The sequence below is a fragment of the Bufo gargarizans genome, chromosome 4 (genome assembly GCF_014858855.1).
Source record: "Bufo gargarizans isolate SCDJY-AF-19 chromosome 4, ASM1485885v1, whole genome shotgun sequence".
NCBI classification, from domain to species: Eukaryota; Metazoa; Chordata; class Amphibia; order Anura; family Bufonidae; genus Bufo; species Bufo gargarizans.
Window position 1 is genome coordinate 512,881,736 of NC_058083.1, and position 9,065 is coordinate 512,890,800.

Below are 9,065 nucleotides of genomic sequence, written 5' to 3' on the forward strand. Positions count from 1 at the left end.
TTGTCCGGGTTCAGAGCTGAACCCGGACATCCCTTCATTTTCACCCCGGCAGCCCCCTGACATGCTCTCCTTTGCCCCGCGCTAATTGCAAATTGGCAAAGGCATTTTTTGGAGATCCGGTGACGTACCGGGGCTCTCCATGGGGCTGCCAGGAACCCCGGTGACGTCACCGGCACTGATGGGCGGGATTTAGCTCTGCCCTTGCCAGTTAAACGGCTAGCGCAAAGCTAAAGCCCACCCCTCAAAGCCGGTGACGTCACCCAACACAGTGCCGGGCGGAAGTTACCGCCCGGCGGTGTGTTATTGAAAACAAAAGAGACCTTGCCCTGCACGATTTAGCGCATGAGATGCTCCGATGCTAGCCTCAGGGGGGCTGTCTGGGTGAAAATAAGGGTATGTCCAGGTTCAGCTCTGAACCCGGACAACCCCTTTAAAAAAACTTGTGCAGAAACCCTCCTGTGAGGAACTTGTGGAGTTATAATTTAATGCCTGCCCATTTTCTGTCCGTGTGATGGGCAGCTGGCAGAGGAAACCAATTCTACAGGTGGCCCTGCCTCAAAAGCGATAAAGTGTTTACATTTCACACTCCCTGCAGCCGGCCTGGAAGCTAACTCATCTGACAGAATAACCCCCTTGAGGGGGCCTGAGCTGCTCATCAAACTTAAACAAAGTCTCTAGACATCATGGAATCTGGAGTTCATAAGGAATTATGAAATGACCACACAACTCAGAATATACTGTTTACGTTTTTGAGACCCTAGGACCGAGACTGATGTTCTCCCGGTCTTTGCTTATAGGAGGCAGGGAAGGTGAGATACGGAGAACTCCTAGTAGGAACCAAATTATAGCCCCATGTTTGGTCTCTAAATGCACCAGAGGTCCAAGCAGGTGCATTGGCACCAGAACCATCTCCCAATGACCTTCCGGTGAGGAGCTATGATCCATAATGGGTTTGTGGATTTTTGGCTCCCAGGACCAAAGGGAGGGGGAGTGGGATCCTCCTAGGGGGAGGGAGACAGGGATGTGACTGATTAAGGGCACTTTTCTAAAGTGAGATCACACCGTGTAATGTGGTTGGCGGTACCTGGAAATCCTGCTTATGTCACTGTTTCCCGTGTGGCTATAGCATCCAACCATACAAGATTACAGCTCTAAAGGACCACATACATATCAGGTAACTGACTTTATCTGTTAAATCTGATGGTACCATTATCTGTATATAGGACCACTGTATATAATCTCTGTGTATACAGTGATGTGTCTAGTGCGCCCTTAAGGCAATTAAACATATAATTTAATCTTGCACTGTTCTTTATCTCGATCCACGAATCCCACACATCCGTGTCTTGGTATTACATTATATGATACCTGGGTTGGTTTTTGACCTGATATAATCCCGCTAATGGACCGGGCTTATATCTAATGAGGAACTAGTGGCAGTCTACTGGGCTGGCTCTGTTTCATTGGGGCAGTGAAATGGCTTTCCCGGCTTGTCAGGGTTGTGAGCGAGTGTTGTATCACGCCGGAAGTTTGCATGGGCCACCCTCTCTAACTCCCTGTGGCCATGTGGTCAGGAAGTGTCTGTGTAAAACTGTGCCAAGCTGAACTTACGTACTCCCAGGGAGTACGTAACGTCACGTCTTGGTAACCAGTGACGAAACCATACCGCGTGATCCCGATATAGAGTGACGTCAGACGGGGGCAGTGAGGTGCAGTTCGTCACACCTCCATTCTATCCACCCATCACCCGACAAGTCACCGCACATCCACCCACCCACCTCCGTGACAATGAGCTTGTCAAAGAGGAGATCAGAGGGGATCGCAGCCGAAAAGCCTTTGAAGAGGCTCTGGGGATAAAAGTTGTAAAAAAAATTAAAAAAAAATTAGTTCTGCTCATCCACCACCCCACTAGTCCTCCACACATCCACCGCAGTGACCGCTTTAATCTTCATACAAGTCAAACAATGCTGATTCCTCCTAACAGCCGAACCCCCCACGCCATAGAGTTGCAGGTCCTGCTCTGCCCGAGCTGACATGGGTAGCGGCAGACAATTACAACCCCCAACTGCCTGATTTCACTTCCATCCCAGGCAATAAATTTGACAGCACAGGATTCGAGGCCCTAAATTCTATTAAATTTTTTTTAGATTCCCTAATAAATCCAATGGTAGAACAGACTAAGGCCTCATGCACACGACTGTTTTTTATTTTTTTTTCCGTTTACGGTCCGTATACGGAACCATAAATTTTAATGGGTCCGCAAAAAAAACAGAATGTACTCCGTATGCATTCCGTTTCCGTATTTCCATTCCATTCAAAGATAAGACATGTCCTATTATTGCCCGCAAATCACATTCCGTGGCTCCATTCAAGTCAAGGGGATTGCAAAAAAAAAAAAAACGCACACATACGGAAATGCATACGTATGTCTTCAGTATCCGTTCCGCTTTTGCAGAACCAGCTATTAAAATTTTTTATACCCAGCCTAATTTTTTCTATGTAATTACTGTATATTGTATATGCCATACGGAAAAAACGGAACAGAAAAAACGGACCGCAAAACACTGGAAAAGCCATACAGTCGTGTGCAATAGGCCTAACATTTATGCTGCTCAATTCATTGGCCAGAATCCCAGCTCTTTCTATGCCAACATACAAAAGCCAAGTATTCGCAATTATTGATCCCCAGATATATTATATAGCACTCCCTCTACCGCACACTTACGAGCCAAACCCATTTTAAGGCTATCCTCAGAATCCTTCACTTCACTGATAATAGTCTCTGTTCACCTCAGAAGACCCACATTTTGATCGACTCTATAATAAAGCCACTAATTAATCATTATTCTAGTACCTTTTCCCAAAATATTGCAGTAGATGAATCCCTTGTTTATTTTAAGGGGAGGCTCAAATTTAGGCAATATCTCCCAAATAAAAGGGCCCTTTATGGTATTAAAGGCTATAAGATCTTAGTGCCACTGGGTATACCAATCATTTCTGAATCTTTGAGGGGAAGGACAGTAAAACTGACCCCTCAGGATGCCCCCCATTACTAGGCGTTAGTGGCAAGATCGTATAGGATATCCCACATCCTCTACCGGACAAAGGGTATCACTTATATATAGATAACTTCTATAATAGTGTTCCTTTCCTGAAAGCCCTTATGTCTAGAGCCACTGCAGCCTGTGGCACAATTCGTAAGAATCAGAGGGGCTTTCCCAAAACTTTCCTGGGACTATCAATTAGCGTGAGAGAGAGCAGAGCTGTCTGCAGCGAAAATCTGCTGCTTGTGAAATATAGGGACAAGAGAGAAGTCCTGATTTTAACCACAATACAAGATGTCAGCAGCACCCATGTACAGTGTTCATTTTAGGACATGGTCAGATATCATCGTCAAGTATCAAAATAATTCCAATGTGACACCTGACCCTGACCCCTGTTTACATTTTATTAAAGGGAACCTGTCACCTGGATTTTGGGTATAGAGCTGAGGACATGGGTTGCTAGATCGCCGCTAGCACATCTGCAATAACCAGTCCCCATAGCTCTGTGTGCTTTTATTGTGTAAAAAAAAAACTATTTGATACATATACAAATTAACCTGAGATGAGTCAGAGCTTCAAAATATGACTCTTCTCTGGTCACACAAGTAAGATATGACTCTTTTATGTTAATTTGCATATGTATCAAATAGTTTTTTTTACACAATAAAAGCACACAGAGTTATGGGGACTGGGTATTGAAGATGTGCTAGTGGCCATCCAGCAACCCATGTCCTCAGCTCTATACACAAAATCCAGGTGACAGGTTCCCTTTAAGAACTAGATAAGAGGCAGATTTAAATGATGTGTGACGCTGATGTCTGACTTCCTTGACTTGTCAATGTCACAAACGATTTTAGGTTTACTGTAGTTTTGTATGCTACATCACATAGATGAACAAAAACCCCAATCTTATACAAAGGCAAGCTGGTAGCTCAGTGGTAATGCTGTTGCCCCATGTCCAGGCTTTCAAAAGTGTTCAAAACCCCTTTCAGCCTCTAAATTTTTTTTACATTTTATTAAGCCCTAGATAAGAGGCAAATTTAAATGATGTGTGACGCTGATATCTGACTTCCTTCACTTGTCAGTGTCACAAAGGATTTTAGGTTTACTGTGTTTTTGGTATACTACATCTCATAGATCAAAAAAATCACCACCTTTGGTGTCTAAAGCTATAGCTCAGTGGTAAGACACTTGCTTTGTGTAGTGTTCATGGGTTCAAAACCCCTTTCAGGCTTTTAATAAAATTTATATTTTATATTTCATTGAGCTCTATATCAGAGACAAATTCAAGTGGTGTGTGATGTAAGTGGTCCTTTTTTATTTTATTAAGAGTACATGGGCAGCACTATAGTAAAGGGGGCACTTATTTACTGTATCTTCCTCTATTTCCAGGTGACTGAGATTTTTTGTTGTTGTCTTGAAACAGTCACTGTACAATATAATAATGTATTCTTATTTCTTAGGAAGGAGTCTAATTATCAGATCTGTAAATCACTTGTCGGCATCCACCCAAACATAAGCTGCAAAGATATGACCACTAGGGGTCTCACTAGTCCGCTGTGGTTAGGCATGGTCCAGCTCTCCCAGCAAATACAAGCAGGAGGAAGTGTGGGCCTGTTCTGGAGTAGCCGATGAGGAGACTTGCCAGATTCACTGCCTCTTCACAGCAAACCAAATTATCTTACTGTAAGTCTGCTCTCCTCCGCTATCTTACATGGCTTATACATTGATTCACCTCTCTCAAGTGTGTATGCAGTTCCATATTAGCTAGAATCACTGTATTTCTGGTAGTTTTGGAAACTGTTTAGTCATGCTGTTTTTACTGTATAGCTTCCTCTAATTTGTTGTTCAGTTTCAATAATAGGTATTTTAGGCATCATATATTTTAGGCATCATATACTGTCCCTCTTTTTGACCAAAGCCCCTCTATCACTTTTTGCAACGTAAAAAAGTTGTCCAGGTTCAGCTCTGGGCCCCTGTATTCACTCATATAGCCTGTATAAGTGGAGCATCAGAGCTCCCCCTTGCACAGCACTGCATAGTGCAGGACAAGGGCTTTTTCTTTACAGGGATCTCAAGTCTCCCGGATGTTCAGGGAGTCTCCCGCTATTAGATAGCAGCTCCCTGACGCCCGCATGTGAAACAATATATCCCGGAAAGGTTTACTCGCAGTAAACCTTTCCGGCAATGTCCCCTTCTCGGCGCGTGCGCACAGTGCAAGAAGAAGCCGATGCCAGCAGTCCGCAACGGCGCATCAGGATGAGCCTGTGCGCACGCGCAGGATCTCAAAGTGGGAGGAGGGAGAGAGGCGTCACTGAGGAGTAGAAGGCGGCGCTGGGCACGAACGGCGATGCGTGCGGCCGGGCACCTTGCATCCTCCCCTGCTTGGGCACATTAATTCAATTGTGATTGACAGGTTAGTAAAAACCAGTTTTTCTGCAGAATTAAGCCACAAATAGCTTTTATAAGGCGACCTTAGAAATCAGAATGCTACCCTTGACATGAGCATATGTTTAGCTCACAGGGCTTATAGCTGGTGACAGAATCCCTTTAACCACTTCAGCTCCGCTAGCTGAAACCCCCTTCATGACCAGAGCACTTTTTACACTTCGGCACTACACTACTTTCACCGTTTATCGCTCGGTCATGCAACTTACCACCCAAATGAATTTTACCTCCTTTTCTTCTCACTAATAGAGCTTTCATTTGGTTTCATTTCATTTCATTTATTGCTGCTGACATTTTAACTTTTTTTGTTATTAATCGAAATGTAACGATTTTTTTGCAAAAAAATGACATTTTTCGCTTTCAGCTGTAAAATTTTGCAAAAAAAACGACATCCATATATACATTTTTCGCTAAATTTATAGTTCTACATGTCTTTGATAAAAAAAAAATGTTTGGGCAAAAAAAAAAAATGGTTTGGGTAAAAGTTATAGCGTTTACAAACTATGGTACAAAAATTTGAATTTCCGCTTTTTGAAGCAGCTCTGACTTTCTGAGCACCTGTCATGTTTCCTGAGGTTCTACAATGCCCAAACAGTAGAAAAACCCCACAAATGACCCAGTGGCGTACCAAGGGGGGGGCGGGCCGCCCCGGGTGCCACTCACAAGGGGGGTGCCAGGCCGCCTGTCTTTAAAAAAAATAATATATTTTTTTTATTCTTCAGGGCCGCACCGCCGATCGCCACAGGCGGCGCGGCCCTGGATGTAATTGCGGCCGTGCTGTGGGGCAGGGGAGGGAGAGGCGTGTCCCTCCCCTGTTCTTCTGATAGGCCACAGGCACTAATGCCTGCAGCCTATCAGAGGCCGGCTCAGGCAGCGCGATGATGTCATTATCATCACGACGCCTGACTCCGGCAGCACACAGCAGGGACACAGGCCGGAAAAGGCTTGCATCGCTGCTGAGCTGATGGAGGTAAGTATTAGTTTTTTTTGGTTTTTTTTCCTCTTTGCGGGGGGGGGGGGGGGGGGCCTGGCACTATGGGGGGGAGATCTGGCACTATGGGGGGGGGGAGCTGGCACTATGGGGGAACTAGCACTATGGAGGGGCACTATGGGGGAACTAGCACTATGGGGGGGCACTATAGGGGGAGCTGGCACTATAGAGGGAGCTGGCACTATAGGGGGGGCTGGCACTATGGGGGGAGATCTGGCACTATGGGGGAAGATCTGGCACTATGGGGGGGCACTATAGGGACAGCTGGCACTATAGGGGGAGCTGACACTATAGAGGGAGCTGGCACTATAGGGGGGCTGGCACTATGGGGGGGGAGCTGGCACTATGGGGACTAGCACTAGGGGGAGCTGGCACTATGGGGCTGCACTATGGGGGGAGCTGGCACTATAGGGGGGGAGCTGGCACTATGGGGGGAGCTGGCACTATAGGGGGGGGAGCTGGCACTATGGGGGCATTTCTTACTGGCACATTATGGGGGGGCACCATGGGGGAGAGGAGCACTATGGGGGTATCTGTGGGCTTTTTTTTAATTATTGGCACATTCTGGGGGGCACTATAGGGGAGAGCAGCACTATGGGGCATCTGGTGTTACTATAGGGGCATTATTTGGGGGCACTATGGGGAAGTGGGGGCTCTAAAGTGGTCTTTTGTATTGGAACATTATGGGGGGCACTGGCATTTGGTGGCACTAAGGGGGCATTTTTTACTGGCACATTATGGGAGGCACTATAGGGGAGAGCGGCACTATGGGGGAGTGGAGCACTATTGAGGCATATGGTGGCACTAAGAAGGGGCATTTTTTTACTGGCACATTGTGGGGGAGGAGCACTATAGGGGCATCTGCTGGGGGCACTAAGGGGCATTTTTTTACTGGCATATTATGGGGGACACTATGGGGAAGGGGGAGAGGAGCAGTATGAGGGCATTTACTGGGGCACTATATAGGGGTATTTTATACTGGCATACATTATGGGGACATTAGCTCAACTGCGGGCACTAAGTGGGGGTATTTCATGTACTGTCATATTATAGGGAAAATTAGTACCACTAGGGGGTATTATGGGGAGCTTTACTACTACTGGGGGCTATGAGGAACATGATTACTAGGGCACTATAGTAGTATTCCCAGGGGGACTGTTTCTGCAGTATAGTATTGGGGGTGGCAGGAAACTAATGTCTGTTTCTCAATCTCTGCAGAGACGGGAGATGGCAGAAAAATCATCATGGCGGTCTGGTCTGAATGGAGAAGATGAGGAAAGAGAACGTCTACATCAAAGGTGACATCACTGGATGTAAGAGGTATGTGGCGCTATGTAGGAGAGGAGATGCCCCTTATGAACCACTGATCACCCCATATAGACTCCCTGATCACCCCCCTGTAAGGCTCCATTCAGAGGTCCGTATGATTTTTACGGATCCACTGATACATGGATCGGATCCGCAAAACACATGCGGATGTCTGAATGGAGCCTTACAGGGGGGTGATCAATGACAGAGGGGTGATCACCCATATAGACTCCCTGATCACCTCTGTCATTGATCACCCCCCTGTAAGGCTCCATTCAGACGTCCGTATGATTTTTACGGATCCACTGATACATGGATCGGATCCGCAAAACACATGCGGATGTCTGAATGTTTTGTAATAAATATTATTGAAAACATTGAAAAAAGTTTGTGCATGTTTTCTTAACTTTCTGGGGGGGGGGGGGGTGCCAAACAAAGGGTTCGCCCCGGGTGCCAAATGCTCTAGGTACGCCCCTGAAATGACCCCATTTCGGAAAGTAGACACCCTAAGGTATTCGCTGATGGGCATAGTGAGTTCATAGAACTTTTTATTTTTTGTCACAAGTTAGCGGAAAATGATGATGATTTTTTATTTTTATTTTTTTCTTACAAAGTCTCATATTCCACTAACCTGCGACAAAAAATAAAAAATTCTAGGAACTCGCCATGCCCCTCACGGAATACCTTGGGGTGTCTTCTTTCCAAAATGGGGTCACTTGTGGGGTAGTTATACTGCCCTGGCAATTTAGGGGCCCAAATGTGTGAGAAGTACTTTGCAATCAAAATGTGTAAAAAATGACCGGTGAAATCCGAAAGGTGCACTTTGGAATATGTGCCCCTTTGCCCACCTTGGCTGCAAAAAAGTGTCACACATCTGGTATCGCTGTACTCAGGAGAAGTTGGGGAATGTGTTTTGGGGTGTCATTTTACATATACCCATGCTGGGTGAGAGAAATATCTTGGCAAAAGACAACTTTTCCCATTTTTTTATACAAAGTTGGCATTTGACCAAGATATTTTTCTCACCCAGCATGGGTATATGTAAAGTGACACCCGAAAACACATTCCCCAACTTCTCCTGAGTACGGCAATACCAGATGTGTGACACTTTTTTGCAGCCAAGGTGGGCAAAGGGACCCATATTCCAAAGTGCACCTTTCGGATTTCGCAGGCCATTTTTTACACATTTTGATTGCAAGGTACTTCTTACACATTTGGGCCCCTAAATTGCCAGGGCAGTATAACTACGCCACAAGTGACCCCATTTTGGAAAG